Source organism: Falco peregrinus, chromosome 9 (genome assembly GCF_023634155.1).
Source record: "Falco peregrinus isolate bFalPer1 chromosome 9, bFalPer1.pri, whole genome shotgun sequence".
Classification (NCBI taxonomy): Eukaryota; Metazoa; Chordata; class Aves; order Falconiformes; family Falconidae; genus Falco; species Falco peregrinus.
Window position 1 is genome coordinate 18,844,663 of NC_073729.1, and position 22,735 is coordinate 18,867,397.

At 38.6% G+C, this 22,735-nt stretch overlaps 1 protein-coding gene across 7 annotated transcripts in view; it reads right to left on the reverse strand.

Moving 5' to 3' along the window:
• Nucleotides 1-22,735, reverse strand: part of SHANK2 (SH3 and multiple ankyrin repeat domains 2) — a 354,214-nt gene that overhangs the window by 322,054 nt on the left and 9,425 nt on the right. For all 7 annotated transcript variants that reach the window (XM_055814242.1, XM_055814244.1, XM_055814240.1 and 4 more), the window contains exons 2-3: nucleotides 22,224-22,354; nucleotides 4,161-4,232 (exon numbers count right to left, since the gene is read on the reverse strand). The gene's annotated coding sequence lies outside the window, so the exon portion shown is untranslated. The remainder of the gene's footprint in view (nucleotides 1-4,160; nucleotides 4,233-22,223; nucleotides 22,355-22,735) is intronic.

Here is a 22,735-nt window from a genome sequence, read left to right on the forward strand (position 1 = left end):
CCATATCACCAGAAGTTCTAGATTTGTTTCTATCACTTACAGTGATTTCTTTACAAAGCGTGATTTCTAGCTGTTCATGTAGGTCTCTAATTCAGTCACAGGTAATATAAGTCCTAACATAAGACTATTGGAGAACCAGAAATACTCTAAACGGATTTATTTCTAATTGACTAGATTTCATGTTGATTGTACTCCTGTAAGACCTGATTAAGTGAATTCATTACCATTTATAATTTTATGACAGCATACTTCGGAGATTCCAGCCATGGAAATTATCACAGTCTAATCAAGATATGCAAACTGAATATAGAAGTACTTTTTAAAAAAAAAAAATCTTGATTGAGTCATGATAGAAAATATTCCTAATAAAAAATAGCATCTCTTCAACTCCAGACATAGTACTACCGATTTCTGCCATTACAAAAGTATTTAGTAAAAAGTTCTTACTAAATGCTCCATAGGTATCAAGCAGCTGCTGATAAAGATTTCAGAGTTAGAAACCTTTGTGACAGTCACCCACATGGGATTGCGTTTCCCCAGGAATGAAGAGTAGTGATGCCCAGGAATACCATGCCTGAAAAGACTCCCTAGTTTTCCATAAAACTGGGGGCTGGGGTGACCCTGTGAGACACACCTTTCACTTAGCTTAACTTCTTTCTGTTTTGCTGCTCAAATACTTCCAAGCATATTGCTAATCTGAACAATTTCTAGGCAACACTGCGGTTGATGCTGTCAGAGCAACCTATCCCTGTACCTCATTATAAGAAAAGAACAACGTCTAGGCAGCTCTGCTTACCATGTAATGCAGCTGTGCAGGGAAGGAAATAATTAAGCTCATCATGTGAACCAAATCCTTTAGGACATACCCATTAATGAGATTTACTGAATCCATTCTGCTTCGCTGCTAGCAGGAATGAAGGAGGCAGAGACAGAGCAAGCAAAGCCCTCTTTTTCAGCATTAATATAAAACTAGAAATATATTTTGCTCAATTCACACTTTTAAAGGAAAGAAGCATTAAAAAAAGATTTTCTGTTTTATGTCTTAACGTTCTCCCACGATTTTATTTAGTCTGCCTCACAGCTGGTTTTGTTGGCTAGTGGTTGTTTGGTGGGGGTTTTTTTTCTACACTACTTACCTTACCTCAAAAGTTTTCCCCAGGCCTTAATGAATCTAACTCCTCTTCTCCACACGGTTTTTCAGCCACACATGGAAAGTGACCATTTCTGCCCCCTCTGTAGTACTAGAAGTATATCAGAGTTTAATTTTCTCAGATGCTTTCACTTCATAATTTTGACACTTCTGTCTCTCCCTTAGGTCACAGGGAGCCACTAGCTCCTCCCCAAGTTTTTGTCTGAGATTGCAGGTTGTCTCCTAACTTTCCATCCAACAGAAACATCACCAGGAGCTGCTCTCTCCCACCACAAACCTGCAGTTACCAGTATGTCTGACAGCTGCATTTGCTACCATTATAGCTGGATTTTTCTTGCCATGCAGGGGCCTCCCCACAGCTGCATGAGGCATGCTAGGCACCGAAGCTACAGCACTGCTGCCTTGGGCAGGAGGACCAGGCAAGGCGGGATGGCCCTCAGACCACCTCTTGCAGCAGCGCCCAGACTGCTGACTTGGCTGCCTGGCTCCACACAGGTACCCAGGATGCAGGGCTGAATCCCCTATCTTCTAGCCTGAGAAAGACTCATTAGATCATAGCCAATCAGAAAGACTACATACAAAATAATGTTTTGCTGTATTAAAAAGAGCCACATATATATATAAAATTACAATATTTTGTATACTGTAATAAAGGCTGTTAAGTATCTGTAGGTATGTAAAAAAAACCAAACAAAAAACCCCAACCTAATCTAAAGACTCGAAACCAGAGAACAATACATGCAACAAAGACCTATAGTAATAGTTTTAAGAAAACTACAGAACTGGGATGAAAGTTCCATTTCACTAACTACTCAAAGCACATAAAGTGCAGAGGAGTGTTTACAGCTTATATCAAACATCACTGTCACTGCTGGCTCTCACTATGAAACATCACGGCATGCTCAGTCATGAATGTCTGCTTTTCACATCTGCAGTGACTGACTGCCATGAAAGTCAATGGAAAAGACCGACAAAAAACCCCCCAAAAAAACAAAAAAAAAACCACGAAAAGGTAAGCAAAGGCCATACATAATCATACCAATATTTTAAACTAAATTTCAGTGTTTATACATTATCAAAGCTAGTTATGGGTAACTGTTCCTCATGCTTCAGACTTATTTGAAAAGTAATTCAATCACACACTGATGACGCCTTTCTGTTTCATACAAACAGTTTAGTAGTACTGAGCAAGTAATTTAAAAAAAATCAAGGGACTAAAGTTTATTTTCCTGTTCTTAGAATCATTTCACATATATCCTTTCAAAACCCACACTTTCTCATTTCTGTATCCAACTCAAATATATACACCCCTTATCAGCTTGGGTTCTGATGGATTATTTTGGTTATGCCACAGAATAAAGACCAGCTTGACTCTTAAAAAGCTCCTAAGCACAACTGCAAACTTACTTAAATGTTTCAGCCAATAAAACGTAATTGTTCACATCAACTCAACACACTGTCAAATACAATTCCAAATTTGTACACCTTGTTTCTGTACCATCCCCCTTCTCTTTTGGTTGGCATAAGTATCTATCTTTGAGAGTGCACTACCACAGAAGCACAGTCAATGATAAGCTAGACATTTTTGTTGCACTGGTCTTTGAGGTACATGTATTTTTTTAGATCTTTCTCTCCTTTTTCCATTTCTACAGACTACTGTTCCAAATTATACTACTTCGTGTCACCACACACTTTATGGCAATCCAACTCACCCATTTTACATTACTCGTGTATTTTCACTTTCCTTACAGTGGTCATTCAAAGATATTGTTAGGACTCTCTCTCTTTTATCTTTGATCCATGTTCATAATGTGGATTAACACAGAGATCTGCAGTAGCCAATGCAAGAAAAGGCACCTTCAGTTTCTCTTATCACAGGGAAAATGAGTTTTTTAGTTTTCAGATCATACAGAAGTACCAAGCTTTACCAAAGGAAACCTAATTTTAAATCATTGTCCTTTTTGTTCTAGTTTCCTGATTCTGAGTTTAAAGTTTCTATTTATTTTGTAATGACTGAACTAGAAGCCAATAAAATAATTCTAGTTTAAGAAATTGTTTTGCATAAAAATAAGTCATCTCCAGATTACTACCAAAACTTTTTAAATTATTTTTTAAAAGAATCGTAGAAGAGATAAGATTAAAAATTAAAAAAAAAAAAAAAAGAAATCTGTAGAGACTAGAAGACTTTTTGAATAGAAAACACTGAAAATGCAGCATTAAGATAGGTAAAAAAAAATGATACAAGGTACATGTTTGTGCTGTATCACAAGGGGCTCTACACTGACTCACTAGTCCAGGGGTCCTCAAACTTTTTAAACAGGGGGCCGGCACGCGGATTAAGTGGCAGAAAGTCATCTGTGGCTGCTTGGTTTCCCCCCCAACACCCGGCAGGGGTGGGTGTCTGTAAATACGGGGGGCCGGACTGAGGACCCTGGGGGGCCGTATCCGGCCCGCAGGCCATAGTTTGAGGACCCCTGCACTAGTCCATCAGTTCTCACCTTACTTTATGACAAAAGCATTATAGTTTAAAACCCCAGAAATTCTTTATCCAAATCTAACATCAGTTGCAAATTCACAGTGAACTCATTAATAAATTGCTCCTAGAAAAATGATACGCTTATTAACACATCTAATACAAGAAGTATTATAACATTAGTCTACCTGCTTGCTCATATTTAAAGAATATTCAGTAGGAGGAGGAAGAGAGCTGTTATGTGTGAGGATAAAAGTTAACAAGATCTGCCAGCTGTCTTCACTACAGGCTACAGTTAAGCTACAAATTCCTCTGCTTTGAGATCATTCTTGTAATCCACCCAGTACTGTAAAGCAAGATGAGGAACATTCTCCTTGTTGGGGATGAAGCAGACTTTTGACCACCTGTTGACTGAAATACACCTCAGCAGAATCCAGCAAGACATACTGTTGAAGTCCTGGGCTGTAACTGTAGGTTTGCCCACCTCACATGAGTAATTTACATGATTTCTCTACAAAATTAGTTTGGCACACTTACCTGTCAATATCCAGATGAGAGCAACAGTGTCAAGATGATCATCAGAATCTAGCTCTGTCTCATCACAGATTTCTGTAAAAAAATACAGCAAGACATAAAGATTGACACGTGGAGAAAGAAATTCAGTGACCTAACGGCAACCCTACTTAAAAATCTATAAAGCAGAAACACCCACAGCACAAAGGGAATCATGATATGTTAGTCTGCAAGAGAGTAGGTTTATCACATTGCCGATTTCCAAATATTCATCATGCTGTAACATAAATATTATGCCTAGCTTTGCAAGGGCAGAGCCTGATGTAACTTCACTCACTTCAAGTGCTTCTGGCAGCATGAAATCAGTACTAAGGCAAAAATAGGCTCTTTTGGTTACCAAGACAGACATAATTTCAGGCCAGATCTGACAGAAGGTGAAAGATGCTGCTGCGCTGTTTCCCACAGACATCGTCCTTAATTTATGTCTTGCCAAAGCACTGAGCATCGTAGGCATGTGCATTTGGTGAACAACCCACATTTGAGCAGCAAGATGCTTGCTTTTTCCCCAAGTCCAGCCAAGATCCAGAAATTAGGGTCTGCTGTTTCCAGCACCACAAAGAGATTCCCCAAATCATCAGACATGTGCTGAGCATCACAGTTCAACTGTTGGCACAGTAAGGGATAGCCTATAGCTAGCTGATTGATAAGCCCTGAAGTGTGCATATCTAAATTCAAATTTTATTGCCTTCATTGATGGGTAGATGCTTAGTGGAAATGGTCTTGCCTCTCATTATTTCCTCCTTTTACAGATATAAATGGAAGGGAAAACCGAGAGGTTTCCACTGGGAAAGCAAGTTTGACAAACTTTTTTTACTTTTTGGTGTACTCTGGTGTATGTTTCTTCATCAAAAAATAATACTAAATTATGTTACATCTGTTACTTCTAACCACATTAAGAGGTCTAAACAGGCACTCTCTATTAGACACAAGAGAAGTGTAAAGCAGTCAAGCAACTCCAGAAAAAAATACAGAACATGACCATAAGTGAAACTGGAATTACTCAAGGATAATTCTGTGAGCATCATTAGCACCACACCATTTACTCCAATACAAATAAAAAGATTACTTCACCTCGAATTCACCCCTCCTCATTCTATGCTTTACTAGACCCTTTCTACTGTGCACATTCAAGTAATACTTAACACTAATATGTACACATATACTCAACCATTTAAATATACTTTCATTGTACTTAAGCCCAGTCTTTACTTTAAATAAACATAGATTTTGACATTATTTTACCTAAAATAAACAAACCTATCCCAAATGTTTGAGTAGGAAGAAAATACTTCTAAATCCGTCTCCAGCATTTGCATAACTCTGCACAACTATCTTACAGCAGCAACAAAAAAAAACCTATTGAAGGACAGTTTCCACACTGAACTACTGCTACTGTATTTTGTACCACATATAAGTAAGCTGCATTTGAGATCAAACTTAGTAGGCTTTGCATTTTTAGAGCAGGAGATATAAATGCGATCTTCACAATCATGAAGGTCACAGGAAAGGCAGGTAAGGAAAGATCATCAGCCACTACTCACAGGGCAAACACTAGAATCCATACAAGGGAAGAAGTCAGCAGATTAAAAGCAAAGCAGCAACCTAACAGGTCTCTTAATCTCCGAGAGACAGAATAAACTGCTTTTGAACTATCTCTTTTACATGCACCAATGGATGCAGAGACAGATGAGGAAGAATTACCTGGGACTGAATATACCCATCAAAAACTAAACTTTCCAAAATTTCTCTCAAATGCTGACACATTTGCACAACATATTCCAAAAACAAGCTTTGTTAGTTTTAGGAAAGATTTATAACTTTGTCAGTTTTGATTAGATATTGCTAATATTTACTAAAGGTATATTCACAGCAATAGCTTGAACATTAAAGCAAATACTTGGGGACTTCGTTGAATAACAACACAAATAACAGAAGCAACATCAATGTTAAGCATTCAGCTACTAAATACCCCACACAAATAAAAGCTACAGAAATTCATTGCAGGGAATTCTTGGACTTCATCGTGGAAGAGAGGAGAATGCCAGCAGTTTGTTCTGTGTGGAGGACAAATTCTATTGACAAAAATTACCCACCAGCATGACTCCATTTTGTATTTTGGATATTAACTTATTTTTCAGAGTACTCGCCAGAGCTAACCCTAAGGATAATAAAGTCAGTGTGAAAAACAGTGGTTTGCCAAGAGCCAGATAAAGATCTTTAAATGACAGTATTCGTATATTGCAAATTTATTGAAAACAAATGAAATGGTGTCAGTACTGGCTTCTTAATGAAGCTAGGTGAGGGTACTCAGTGGAGAAAGACACCGCTGTTGTAAAAAGAAGCAACTGTCCTCTTTTCTGTTTCTTCAAAAGGATCCTTCTAACATCCACATGCAGACAAAAATTACCAAATCCCCTCCCAGATCCTGATTTTTTCTCTCCTCAAGCACAGGATCAGTAGAGCAGAAGCTCCTCTTTATCTCAAAGCCTCCAATGCATCCCTAAATAGATCTCTGTGCTGTAAAATTCCAGGTTACTCGCACATTGCTTCACATCGCAACAGGTTTGTCTTCCACACATTGCCTTCATGTGTGGATGGGCAAGAGAGCGCAACCATGCAGAGGCTCATCCCTCAGGTGACACAGTAAACATGACAGCCAGCATGCCTCTCCCTCTGTAGGAGCTCTAGTGTAGGTCTCTCCTACACCTAAATCACCCATTTTTAACACATTCGTAGGAACGTAAAACCTTCACAGGTTTCTATTCCTTTAAAAAAACGCAGCTGAAGTTGAGCTGTAAATTCAAAAGCCATTGGAAAGTAGGAGATAGATAAGGAGGGGAGAGAAGATTGGCAGCACTGTCACATAAGCCCTTTTCCATATCAAATCAGTCTAAAAAATACCAAACAACTCAGAGGCAAATGGTACAGTTATTTCCATGAGATTCAGTGCTGTACAGTGAAGAGATCTGACATATTTGCAGTGTGCAGTGTAGCAATAGTTACTTGGTTCAGGGAGCAGTATAGCTGCAGCAATGCAGTATTTATAGCCCTCTCTCCTCAGCTTCTTACTGCTGCTCCTTTCCCCCCGGCAAATTAGCCGGGACACTGCCTCCCAAACACAGCACACTGCAGCTGCTTCCACTGCTAGAGGAAAGCCTTCACTGTACCAGCATTCTGCAGAATAAACATTCCCAAGAGGACATAAGTCAAATCTCCCCCCAGATTTGGCAAGTTTCAAAATAAGAAATGTTCCGATACTTGTATGAATATTAACAAGTGGAATGAAAATCTCAAAATTTTCACAGTCTTTTTTTACATGGTAATATGTACATTTAATGAATCTTTTGTACAGGAAGATAACTTTGTTTATGAGCATTTCTCTGTGCCTAGCTGCACACCTAAGAAGGTAAAAGCTACTAACTAATAAGAGCAAAGCTAAAGCAAATTCAACTACTGGGTAAGTAAGGCTTGTCTGTTAGCTCCTCAGCAGACAAACATGCATTTATTCTGTCAGTATTGTATGTGTCACACAAACACAAGTCAATAAAATTCATACAAACATACTGACAAACTCAAATGAATATTTCTGTATAACTTTGTAACACTATTTCAATGCCAGAGCAGCCCCAGTTTCTGTTTCTGAACTGGCTGCCAGCTGACCAGCCAGCTTATCTGCACAGATGTCTGCACTGCCACAGAGAAATATCCATCTCTGTAAATTTATGAGGATGGCACAGAAAATGGATATGCTGAAACACTCAAAAATTAAGCATTTGGGAGCATTCAGCTATAGGATTTGCACATTTTAATTACCACAATTTAAACCAGCACATTTAATTAATTTAACCCTAACTTTTCTGAACACGAACAGCCCTTAAATCTTAGTGCTATCATAGAATCTTGGGCAATTTCTCTATTTTCACATACACAAAAATGTCATCAACCTTGGACACCTTCTTACTTGTACATAAGCTCACATTACTAGCAGCTTCTGAAATCAAATTTATATGTGATGTCTACAGAACATGAATACCACAAGAGTTCATGTGACTACAGAATGCTTTACACAACCCAGTTTAGTAAAAAACTAAAGCAGCCCAGTTATGCCACATGAAAGTACTAACTGCTGCTTTAACAGTAGACACAATTTATAGAGAGCTGAAGCCAGTTTGCAGCCTAAAGCTCCAGGCAGTCTGTTAGTTTAGTAAACTCAGAGACTTGCAGATGTCTTTAATACTCATAGACCCCAAAAAGGCACACTGGATTCTGCAGTTCTTTCCCAAGTTAAATTGAGAGCTCAATACTGAGGTAAGTACTAAGACCAAGGCTTGCGTCTCTGGCACATATGTACATGATGGATTCAAATGCTGCTTGAGAGAGACTTAATAAGCAAACCTGATTTGATTCCAGCTCAGCAAAGAACAAAGTGACAAGCTGAAAAATGAACTTAGCAAGGGAAGAGCTATCTGAGATTTTGAGAGACTACTATTATCTAATTCTGCTATTACATAAAGCCAGAGCAAACAAAGAAAGTCTGTTCACAAGGCTGAAATATGAACAGAATCAGGCAAACAAATCAAGGAAGTAGGAAAAAAGTTATTTTATTCATCAGGAGAAACCACATTCGGGCATATATTTAAAATTCAGAACAGAAAGAACTCCACATGGACCTTTTTAGAACTAAATATGAAGTCTACAGCTGCTTGAACACTTACTGAAATGAACTCACATATTTGTGACTCTTGGATTTTGCTATGCTCGACTACTCTAATCTTTTTTTCCTCAGCAGTCTAAACATAACGGCTTCATTGCTTGTATATTGTGTGGTAGCAGAGGATGGTCTTCAAAAATGCCAGATGCTGTGCAGCTTCAGATGATTCACTATTTATGGCAGCAAGCTCATGCTAGCAGCAAACAAACAAAATTTAATCCCTGTCCAAACACAGACAATATAAATACTGTTAATTTCATATAGACTAAAGACACAGAACCTTCACAGTCCCACCTGTTGCCTCTTTGAAGACCCTTAACAGATACAGGAAAAAGACAGCATCAAGAATTTGGGCAACAGAATACACTAAAATGAGACAAGTTAGCATGAAACCAGGGATGTTCCACATAAGTGTAAAGCAGATGTACAGAAGAGATCCCTCAACCACCACTTCCCACCTAGGCATTAGGTGGCTTCTTGTAATTCCCTGGACTTGGAGGAGGAGGGAAGACAAGGTGCAAAGTTGTGAGCAAGACATGATCACACCTATCTGAGCTGTGCTCAGGGCCCCCTCACTGGCCAGTCCAGCAGACCCAGATCATCTCCATGACAGTCTCTGCCTGGACTATACAACAGTGGAGGACTAACAAGGGCTATTTTCACTTTTCCTAGTTTTGTGCCATGTTCATGACCTCACTAGGATCTGTGTTACAGCTGACTTGATTTTCCTGGCCCTTATTAAACCTGTTTCCAAAATACTTAGCAAATTAAATAGTTGCTAGACCTCACTTAGTAGTTTTGATCTGCATATCTCTTAAAACCTTGGCATGCATAATGCAAAAGGAATAGTGCATGGGTTAAATGAAGAGTATATGCAACCTCCTTGCTGAAGCTCAGTGACACACTTTGTCTCTGCTCTATGGCCACACAAATTGAGCACCGCTGGCCAGATTATTATGACCATTTGCATTTGGAAGCCAAAAGGGGTGTGTGGTGCTATAGCATGACCATACAAAGCAAAACCTTGTGACAGCAAGAAACAGGAATCCATGTATTTAATGTATGAAGCTTGTTCAGCCTGAATAAATGGGGAGTATAGTAACCCAAAATTAAACACATTAAGTAAATGAGTTGACATAAACATGAATCTACCAGGATCTGAGAAGTTTCAAACTTAACTATCTTAAAATCTGGGAATTTAACTAGCTGCTTTGATTGAGGCAGAATTCAGATCTGTCATACAAACATTCCCCACGTTTAAGTAGAAAACAAATACTCAGGGGCTTCAAATCGGACAAGCACAGTAACAGACAAAAATCCTTCCCAAACTCCGAATGCTACCGGGCAGCACTGCTACCCAAACAGTTCTGCAGAACTTTTAATCCAACGTGTCATTGTGCTGCTTCACACCAGAGATTTCCCAAGTACAGGAGCTACAGTAGGAACCCTTAGGGCAACAGCTTTCTAGACTTACTTCCCCCTCTCATAGAGTGGGACAGCCATAGATTCAGAGCATACCACTCTTTGCTGCTGGCTTCTCCAACAGATTACTTCATATAGTATAACCTTCATTAAGAAGGTTCCTTTAGGGAAAATGCCGAAGAGTCAGGATCAGAAGAGCCTACAAGATATTTAAATAGCAGTGGTATTATAAAGTCAGACTGACAATCACCTGAAGCAGAGCATGGCTTAATTTGTATGATGAGGATTCTTGAGACCTCTGAGGACATCGACTAAGGAGAAACCAAACAGGAAAAGACCACATGAAGCAACTTGTTCACCTGACACTTCATTAAGTGATGGTCCTTAGCTACTTACTATAACAACTGCAGTATATGCAATACTCTGGCTAAACATTAAAGTCAAGCTGAAGAATGAAATGTACACCACCAACAATCCTTTTCCATTCCCCAAAAATACCTGGATGTCATGCTAATAGTTTATGTGCAGCCTATTCAATGACTATGTTCGATATTTCTAAAATGAAATATTTTCATTCCAATGTGTAAGCTTATGGAGACTCATATTACCAGGAAAGCCACAATGTATAAATAATAGCATAATTCCAAACAGCTTAAATTTGGAGTTTATGATCATGAAACAAAGACTAGCATCAATTCATTTTTGTTGCCTGTTCATAATAGAGGAGGAAAAAAAGTTCAGTTAAGGAAAGGAAAAAAATCTCCTTCCTATGCTTATCTAAACATAAAATGTAAAATGGCAATATAATTAAAGTATTAAGTATTACTCCAAATTATTAGCAATCAGTGATGAAAGAAAAACGTGTCATCCTCAGTTCATGGCTCATAATATTTCACTTCCTAAATACTGCAAAATCCATCATAAATAATAAAACCTTTCCAAAAACATAGGAGGTACTCACCTTGCATGTAATTTTTTTATGTAACTCATCAGATTTGTTCAACTCAATGAAGTCAGTCTACTCTTTTGTTCTATGAGAAGGTGGACATCTTTGAAACTTAAGATTCACAGCAAGATTTGTACCCATTTTCTACCTACACCTGTAACTGGATTTGGAGCTTTAACTCAAAGGACAACTTATTAATTGTATTTACCAAACAAAAGTGAGCTGCTTGTTTTTTAGACTTCAATACTTTCAAAGCATTATCAATGTTACCAGCTGTTAAGCAAAAAGAAAAAATATTTTCCAGAAATGAAATACATCTACAGATTATGATTACCTAAAAGGAAGAAACCACCTTAATCTACTCAAACTAGCAAAGTACTGTATTTGCCATGCTTTCAGCAGTCCAGATGGCTCCATTTTATTTACATGTACCATCTAAACAATCATTGCTGTGTTGTGTAAACACTTGTTACCATTGTGACAACAGGAAGGAGATTATCCCCCCCACTTATAAATCACAAATCACTGAGGGCAGCTGCAGCTTCTGTTTCTTTATCATTCTCTTAAAACAGGAATTTTAGTGAAAGATGGGAATTTATTAACTTTCCTGGCTGAGCTATGGTAAGCAAAAGGAGATGAAAGACAGGAGTAATGAAAGGCAGGCAAAACAGAGTTGTGGCTGACCTGTGCAAGGAGAGCCAACTTGCTCAGAAGTAAATTATTCAACTGCCAGGGCCTGCCTGCAACTCCAGTGGTGTGAACACACAGGTCAAGCCATTCCCATTTGGTTCAGTTTATTGGCAACACACTTAGGACAGGATTGTTAGTATTTGGCAGGGATGGGTTAAAAATCTAGTTAAGAAAAACACATGCCATTATCAGAAGAAATAAACTAGTTTATATCCTACTAGCAGTATTTAAAGAAACAGAAATGCAAGATAAAATGTAGCAATATATTTCAAATAACCTGTCATGGAAGATTAAACTGTTCCGACTAAAAATACTGTGACAGTCATGTCAATAATAAAGAAAACGTGCTAATTTAAAATTTTGTTAAGGTTTAGCAGTCAATCACCATGCATATAACAAGCTACAAAGGTTAAGAGCTGCTGCCGCATGATCTCAAGAAATTCATCAGGTCTAATTAATCTGATGGTGCACAGTCTCTTCATGGAGAATGTTACAAGGAAAACAAACAAGAAAAAGCGATAACCACACAAAACTTAAAAATTATGCATGTTGCTTATCAAAATACAAGTTGTTCAGCTTATCCCAGATCACCAGGGATACATTTTTCTCATTCTCTTAACATGGTACAGAGAAATATGCCCTTTAAACAAGCAGCATGTGAGCCTTCCCTTACAGCAGATTTCAGGCAGACTCCTGGAGGGCATTTGCCTCCCCAAATGCAATCACTCAATTCAACAGGATCTGGGACCTAGCTTCTTAATCCAGTCTTCGTTTTACTTGTGAAATGTGGTGAGCTGGAAGGGAACCAGATGAAGAAATAAAACCACAAGAAAACACAAGCCTCATAACTTGCTATGAGCAGAGTTTACAATGAATGAGACTTAACAGAGTAAGTAGGTATAGCAAGTAACAAAACATTTCTGTGAATTTCTTGAGCTGCCTAAATGGGATTATCTCCATATACATCAGAGGGTGTCCAACAAGATTAAACTCATTTATTACAATATGTGTTTGTGTGCTTTAACACAGCAGATATGTAGAACAGAAGCAGATCTGTACCGACAATACATTGTCTTTTAAATGAATAATTTTACCCTAGGATAGGATTCTCTTCTTTCCCTTTTGAGGACAGATAGCAAACAAATAAGGTTCAATGAAACCAGAAGCACAACAGATGGAAGAATACAAAAGCTTTCCACAGCTTACAAATGCGTAAGTTTTTGTACATTTTGGATAGCAACATGCAAGCAATGTATTAAGATCACAGTCCCAGTTCAAAACAAGCAGGTATCAATTCTGAGTCTCATTAACAACGCACCATCCCCAGGGAAGTCACTGTTCCCAGACAAACACATCTTCCCTGATAAAGGAACGGGAGAAAGGAGAATAAAATTGATAGATGTACACAAATCTCAGTGGAGATCTCAAGTTAGACAAATAAAATTCATGACAATCAACAAAATTATGCAATGCTTATTTACTTTTGCTGAAAATACACTCAGATTTTCATGACAATAATTATAGCAGAACAAGAAACCATTCAGAAGACAGTCTGTCATTTTATGTGAAGGACACTTCATAGAATCATTTAAGTTGGGAAAGACGTTTAAGATCATCAAGTCCAACCGTTAACCATGTCTCTAAGCACCACATCTATGCTTTTTTTGAACACTTCCAGGGATGATGATTCCACCACCTCCCTGGGCAGTCTTTTCCAATGCTTGACCACCCTTTCAGTGAAGTGCTTGACTCCAGCTGTCTCCAGTCGAGCACCTATGAGACACAGCTGCACTGTGCTGCCATTATGGATACTGAGACACAAGCTTTGGACTGGTGTTACCAGTGATGCACTGGTTTTATGCTCTGCAGTAAGGCTGTTTGTTGCACTGGCACTAAGTTCTGGCAGGCCACTTGTACCCATCTGTCTCCCCACTGCACAGCTGCACCTTCTTCACATGGATTGTGCAATTCCTATCCCAATGAGCCTTGCTCAGCTTTTTGCTAGTTATGTGCCTAGACAGACGTGGCTGTGTAGACCATGTATGATGACTCGGCACATTTATTATCCAAGTACTGAATTTAAGGTCTGCTGACTTGGGTTCTGTGGAGAAATAAAAAATACTGTCCCTTCTCTGAATCACCACAGAGGTATTTAGCACATTAGTGGAACTTCGTTTATTAATACCAACAAATCATCTGAGCCACGGATATAAAATCCTTGCTCATGCATTATATGTCAGTAAATGAAGTTACACAGACACCAACTTGTTTATTTGTTTGGATTTTCCAGTAAGGATCTACTGCACAGAATGTCAGCTGTTATTTCCATGGGGGATTTATTCAGCACTGTATCCTAAGTCATACTATGAATGTAATTTAGGGTCTTCAGTTTTTACAAACTTGGATCTGTCTACAATATAGAAAGTGTAAACACAATGAAAGAAAGCACATACATTTTTCCCTAACTTTCAAAGTTGGGGTCACACTGCCATGTGTTTCTTCTGTTCACAGCTTGTTCCCTTCCCTGCTTTTATCTGTCTATATACAGGTTAATTAGTCTTGTCCACATGACCTTTTTTGTTATCCACGAATTTGTTTGTTTAACCCTCTAAATAATATGAAATAATATAATACTCCAAAAACTCATCCCCAAAAAATAAAGTACCAAAGAAGTCATTATATATACCTATAAATAGACATTCAGCTACTGCAGATCACTAAAGCAGCTCTACAGATACGTAGATTTCTATTTGGAGAACTGACCTTCCATGCTGAAAAAAATATATGTTAATATGTCCCAAAGTTGTATATGGGCACGTAATCTGTGAAGTGAATTCAATATTCATATTCACAGCATAGTTGTAACCTCTGTTTGAGTGATCTTTACCCTGAGAAACGAAGTACTTTGATTCAAATGCAATCTCAGACAGAAACAACCCTTCTCTTCTTCCCCCTGAAAATACAAGGTGTATGTCTGTCAGGAATTAAGCAAAGCTAACGCTGCACCGTGTCACCCTGACCCAAGCTACAATTCTAAGGTACAGAACAGACTTTAAAAGAAAGAAAAAAAAAAAATCTGGAACTGTAAAGATCCCATTTGCGCATGTGAAATAAAAAATACTCATTTGCTGAAAGATGTATATGGCTTCCATTAAGCACTTCTTTAATCTCCAGTTGATCAAGTATGCTTTTCTGGCTAAGTGGAAGAAATAAATAAAAGCAGGAAGGACAAAAAATAACTGTAAAAGCCACTACTGGCAATAATCCACAGAGTAAGATCTCAGCAGCCTGACCTCTCTGAGCTATCCTGAGGGGTTCCCAAGAGAGCTGTTCCTCCAAAGAACAGCTCTGGGTCCTATTTCCTACAGGGAAGGAATCACTAGTTGTCTGCAGAGCTTCATCAAATAGCAAAACTTACATCACTCTCTGAGTGTTTCCAGCTTAATGTTCAACAAGGTCTAGGACAAATCTGAAGGGAGGAAAAAAGCTGGCAATGGGAGAAAGTGATGACCGGGTAAGGAAATTGCAGATCGAATATGAAGTTGATAAATATGAAGTGACATGGGCAAAAACAGCTGTACACATACAGCAACGGAAACTGAGCTAATTACTGACATTCAAGACAGTATTTTGCAAATGTCAGTTTTATGCGCTGCATTCACAAGAATAACTAGAATATTAAGAAAGAAATAAAGAACAAAATAAAAGTTATTAAGTCACATTATAAATACATGAAATGTAGGTCCTGGCCCTGTTCTTTCCCTGTCTTCATTTGCTTCCTCCCAGTCTTGAAAGGGCTAGGGTGAAACTAGAAAAGATACAGGAAGTCAGCCAAGAAAATAAATATATGAAACGGCTCGCATGCACAGAAAAAAAGCCACCTGTACTAGAATTTTTTAAGCCTGGTGAAAGTTTACTGAGAGATATGAGCCATTATGAGCGCCTGGAGAAAACAAGCAGAGTACTTCCTACCTCCTCTAACAAAAAGAGTAAGAAACAGCAAGTCAATCTCACAAGCCCAAAACACACCGTGAAGCTGAGGAGCTCACTGCCACAGAATACCATTGGTCACCAAAGCTCAGCATGTGTTCAAAGCACAACTGAACACATTCCTGGAGAAAAACCCATCAAGGGCTCTGAAGATCACTGCCTCAGTGAGATTATGGGCCACAGCTTCAGCTGGGAGAGATACCATGAGCACTATGGCAAAACCATGAATGTAGCCTATCGTTACCTAGTCAAAATCTGTTTTGGTACTATATTAACAAGCCCACCTGCCATGGTCCAGTTTGACCATACCTTGCATTGCTCCCTGTCTCTCTCTATCCACCTCCCACCTCCACTTCACCTTCCTTGACAGCAGTGTGATGTGAGCAGATGCTATCTACACAGCATCTTGACTCCAACGAGTCGTATCAATATACTTTCTTATTGGTATTATGAACATTACAGCATTACCAATCACAGACAAATCAGAAAAAAATAATATGGCACTGAACAGAAGTACAGAGAACATTCTCTGTACATAAATTCTGCAGGACACTTGCATGGAAATTGCAGGTATGGAAATTATAACCATTTGATTATTAGTAGGAGACAAAACTGAATAAACGGTACTGAGGGGAAAACAATAAGGACCGTTTATAGCACTATTTTTCAGTTAAATCTCCAGTGGATAAATCACATTACTATCTTGCATGCCTCATTAGTACCAATAAATGCAAACACAATAGTAAGCAACCTGAATTAAGTACCATCACTAAGTGCAAACAGAATCAGTTATTAACGACCTATTAGCATCATAATTAGCAAATGGGATATTTATGCTCATTATCTATCATTCAATTTGAAAACAATATTTTTAATAGCTGAAAACACAACATTATCAGTAGAAGTCCCACCTGAAATGTAACATTTTCAATTAAGAGGTTACTGAGTTTCCCCATAACACTAAGGTTTCTTTTGGAGCTCCTAGATGCTTTGAAAACCTGCTATATAATAAGACATTATTCACAGAGAGAGGAAAAAAAAAATATCAGATTCTCTTCTCCCAATATAAAGCACAATTCCTAAGTGTCTTCCAACAACCATTGTGCTGGTAATGCTTTGCTGCCAGCATTGACTAAATTTCCTTACTGCAAGGAACTGACATCAATACACTTCCCAGTTCAACAGTATTCAGATGTAGTGGTCTGGGTTTACCCCAATCCTACTCACAGGGCATTAGCGGAAATCTTTTTGCTTTGTTCCAAGAAGTCTCTTACCCTTACTAGAAGTTTTGCCTCAGTAGTCACATGCTACAACACCCATACAGTACAACATCCACTGTGCAAAAATGTCCTTTCTCTAAACCAATCTACCAATTTCATCTAGAAATTCTAGTATTTAGCTCTCATGTTGCAGAACTCAACGAACAACAGTTACACACACACTTAATCACCACCTTCATGATTTTGAAAACCTCAATTCTTTTGCACTCAGCCTTCTCCTTTCCAAACTTAAGCCACAGCTTCTTCATTCTCCCTTTGTGCACTGTCCAGCTCCACTACATCCTTTCACCAGATGCAGATACACATAGTATTAAAGAATTATGCCACACTAGGTGTTAACGTAAGCAGAAAAATTATGCACCCATTCCTCTTCTCAGACCTTCTTGTTCATGCCTAATAAGATGTAGATCTCTGAAAATTAAAATAAGCATCCCTTAAAATTAGAACTTATATAACATAATACAGCAGGTATTGGCATGCAATCCATCCCTCCATGGCATAGCTGACATGCAGACATCTGAGACCCCGAGAAAACAAATCATGTACCAACCTGAGTTCACCAAGTAACTGTTCTGCACACAGGTTACACGGTTGAGCTTTAAATAAGCTGCCTGAAACACAATGCTAAGAGGCCAAAATGGGACATATTGCAGTATATTTGTCCTATTTGTAAAGTCTTTCTCTAAGCATCAGTCTTAGCCAATATAAACTTTTTAAAAAAACAAAAACAACTTTTACTCATATTGCTTAAGGCAATTTATATAGTGCAGTTAACATTACTGACATCCCTGAAGCCTTTTGTTGTTGAAGGATCACACAAGTTTACATGAATAATATAATTCGATGATTCAGATGAGACTCTTGGGTTTCGTCTATACTTATCTCAAACCACAAGCATATTTTTTTCCTTATCATCTCAGACCTATATAATCTAATCCCCTATTACAACACCTATCACCTCTGTTAAATCTTCAAATAAAGGATACAGTTACAACATATTTGAATCGCTGCTTAATAAAGGACAGCTGACGTTCATGACAGTCCCTATAACCAGGTCTAATGCAAGTGTCCTATAGCTACACACTACCCTTTCTCCTTGCATGGCTTACGTCAGAATAAGCCCTGACAGTTCAAAGGATGATAATGTTTGACTTTCAGCTTCATCACTCTTTGGCTACTCTAGCTCCAGGATTGTTCTGCAAGGGAACCAGTCCTACTCCTTCCACCATGCCCAATTCCGAGTGATAGCTGCTCTGTATTTCTCTTTCCCATATTTGCCTGGCCTGAAGGCTTTTGCAGCCTCTGGTTTTAACTGCCTGTTAAATTTCTGTTGAGGAAAGAAGAAAACTTTTAACATAAACTCTGGTAGGTTATACTTCCCTGAGCACAAACCAATGACATTTACAACAGCAATCTCCAAGCAATTCTGGAATGCAATCCAATAAATAAGAAATGAAACACAGAGTAGTTAAGATTTTTTTCCTGGCAAGGGACAAAGTGGATGTGAATGCATTGGGTAAGACAAACTAAAAATCTAACTTGGGTGAGGGGTTTTTTGCCATAATAAAACTTCTAAAATCCTATTGAAACCTAACTTCTCAGCTTCTTTTCAGAGTATGCCAGTAGAACTAAAATAACATCCACTTTGGTAGAACTAAATAAAAGTCAGCAGAAGCTCTTCTTCTGCATGCTTCTCTGATACTGAGTTTAAATGTACTACACAAAAAGCTTGTGCCTTACTAATGCCTGATTTTGGGATTGCTGTCATTATTGTGGCTTGGGATGCAATAGAAAAGAAAAAAATAAAAGGTTCCAAATGCACATAACTCTCAAATGCTTATATACAATTTTATTTCCACTGGTTTTGAGACACATTCTTTTTTATCCTTTTCAAGACATTAAAGACAATTGTTGTTAGGCCACCGCACTCTTTTCTCTTTACAGAAACCTAAGCATTTTACAAAGGATGGACCACCTTAATGGCGGTGTTTAGGAGACCTCACTGAACAGTCCTGGGAGCAACACATTCCATCATGACCTAAGAAATCATTATGACCTTTGCAAAGGAAGAGAAGTACATGGAAAGGTAATTTCAAGCATTCCAGTGAGTTTTATATACTGCCAGATGTGACAATACCAACAGTCTCTCCACCTACCTCTGAGCCGCTCCAGCCAGGGCATACAGACATTCTGTTGGCATTTATCTGACTAAACAACTGATCAATGCATCTAGAACATTTAACTAGTTTAGTGACTCTTCTGCAAGCATTATAATTCAGTAAGGTTGCCAGGAATTTGCCACTCTGTCCTTTTTAAGAAAGCCTGAATTAAAGGCATGTCCCCATTAGCAGCCAGTCCATTAATTAAATGATCTACATCCAGAAACTAGAGCAGGAATTTACACCCCTCCCAAACAGAGCTACATGTTCTTTTAGCAAAATGCTTTACATAAATGAACAAGTGATTTTGATCTTCCTCACACACAGGTGAATTAATGAAGAAATTCTGGAGAAACAATTAACTGATTATCATCAGTAGAAAAAACTTGTATGTAACGTTCAGTGAATAAATTTCTTCAAGAAAAATAAATTCAATTACACTTTCTCAGCTTCATGAACTATTTACCAGCAAGCTTTTAGCTGACCACTTGAGACAGATCGAATACTAGGCAAATTAGGGCCAAACAGACTTCAAGGTGGTGTTTACTGCACTCTCTGCCCCTAAGCAAGATAAAATACACCTACGGATATGCCAAGAGGTCTCTCTTACTTGTTCTTACAAGTGTTCAGTGACAGAGACTCTACAAGCTCCTAAGTCTGAAATGAAAATAAGCATTAACCAAATAACCCTGACACACCAGCAGAGTACAAGGTGTGGGGCATTCACTGTGGCAGCCTCTCAGACTTTTTCACATGGCAGAGTATCAAGTATACAAGACAGCCATGAAGCAAAAATGTACAAAATGGGGCTTTTTTCCTGCAGACAATATTTATTGTTACCCAATAAACTCACTTCAGTGGTTAGGTTTTTCTAAATGCATGATATCATTCAAGTATTTCATACAAACTTACTAATTTTGAAAGAACATTAGTATGGTTTAAGCTGACAAAACTATGCCCATATTTTATTACAGCAGGGTTGTATATATTGATTACTTTCTCCAGCTCTACTGCTGTTTTGGGTTTTTTTTTACATTCGATCTTTAAATTACATTTCAACCAGACAGCTTTCAAGGCAAAATCAATGCTCTGTATGGTACATAGCAGGACAAAATGCCACCTGTTCAACACCTCTAGTGCTACTGGATCACAAACATGCTTGTATATATTTGCAGCTATCAATGCAACATTTGTGTACAGTTTGTGAGAAACTGATAAAATTAATCTGTGGGTGAAGCACACAGACTGAACACACTGAAATGCAAGATGTTTAGGAAATCAGGAACCTGCGCATCAGACAGAGCTGCCCAAGGGGACCCAAGCTCTCCCACTGATGTGATTCCATAGACTCAGTGGAAAGCAGGTCTAAAGCAGGAATTAAATTCAATTCTGTTCATTTTCATGTTGAGCTTTATTTTCTTGTTGTTTTGCACCTGTGAATCTGATTCTACAATTGCAGAATTTCTTTATCATTCAAGGAAAGATGTAATATTCACATGGAAATCTGAAGTCCTTATCTCTTAACCAACTGGCATATAAATAAAGGTCTACAAAACAAGTAAACTTGTTCACTCCTCTGGTCACCAATTGACTAGATGCCTTTCAGAAATTACATATTCAGAAGTTTGTTTATGTGATGCTTCTCACTCCACAAACTTTTCATAGTATTACAATTTCTATTCACTTACTGAGATATGAGGCAAGGTCAGGGGTGGGGGGAGAGAGAGAGAGATTAAAAAGTAGATTTCAAAGTGAGAGCTGACAGGACTGGAGGGAAGCTGAAATACTGAACAGTAATTTCATAAACATTTCAACTGTAGCCAAATGCTAAAAAGGCTGGGGTGGGGGGGAACACAACACACACAAACCCAACAACAATTGCAACAACACTGTGGAGCAAGGTTTGCGTTAACGATTACACTGATATGCAATATAAATTATGAAAGGCCATTTAATTAGACTAGACCTCACGGTACCATCTTAACACTCCCAGATGATCAGTAAGGAAACGTTGGTATCTGAGGGCTCAGTAAGGTATTATTTTTAGTTTAGGGTAAAATTGATAGAACTTTAGGTATCAATAAATATGAATATCATTAATATACTGCTACACATGTTGTTTTGTACTACGCAACATTCTGTCACTGAACAAAAATAGTAAGCATGAACAAACTACAAAAAAAGTCAACATTTTTAGCATTTTCTGCTAAAAGTGTATTATCGAGACCTGGGAACATCACTAAACTGCTACACTCAGCATAACTGGCATTTTTTTTTTGTCCTATCTAATTTGGCAAGTAAGGGAGCTTTGCAAAAAGGAAAGCAAAGAGTAGTTTGATGAGTTTAATTTAATGGTGGTTTACACCATATTTTTCTTCTGTGATGTTTTTTCACCACACAGAAAAATGTTAGGTTCTGATCAGTTTTGCAGGTGGTGCTCGCAATATTTGCAAAGCATAGATAACACCTCAACTACAGGCTGGCAAACTGGCAGACATCAGACAACAACCCATAAAGATCATATGCACCAACTATCAACAGCAGTGGGAATCGTAGGAGGCTTTGAAACTAAGGTGAGACTGTAGGAGACAGAAGGCTGCCTTTCCATCATCAGCCCTCATCCCTCACACAATTGTAACTACAGAGAGGACAATAACAGGGGGATCTCAGATTTACAGCCAAGGGAAAGAAAACAGAGGGAAAAAAACAGCAACAGCACCCACAGGTGCGAGACACCTTCTTGGGGTGAAAGGCCAATAGGGATATTCAGCTGACCTTGACATCGCTCTTCCCTCACGTGAGAAGCCTCTCCCTCCCAAATAACTTTACCTCACATTCAGGAGCAGAGTCGTACATATGGCGGTTGGTGCCCACGAAGGCGAGCCTACAGGCCGCTTCTCTGTCCTGCTGGGTTTGTGCTTTCCAATGGGGAGCAAATGGATCAAGTGGATGTAACAGAGCTGAAAGTGAGAAACGAGAAAGTATTAAATTTCTGTGGGCTGTTGATTTCCCAAGCAGGTCTCAGGCCCATTTTAGAGAGAAGACGATGGTGAGCGGAGCAGCCAGCCTCCTACCCGGAAGCTCCTCAGATCCTCCCTTCTCAAGCCAGAGTTACTGAAGCACAAATGCAGATTTTTATGGGATACAGGAGCCAGGTCTGCCAACCCTGCCAAGCAGCCATCCCTGCAAGCTCTGATGGGAAAGATAAACTCACCTTGCAGAGATGGCTGAGCTACATGAAAAGAAGAGCCCTCCAGAAGGACCATTTCTCCATTCACCGTTGTAGGCGGTCTAAACCACTAATTAAATGCATTTTAAAGCAGTAAAGCCCTGTAAGCCAT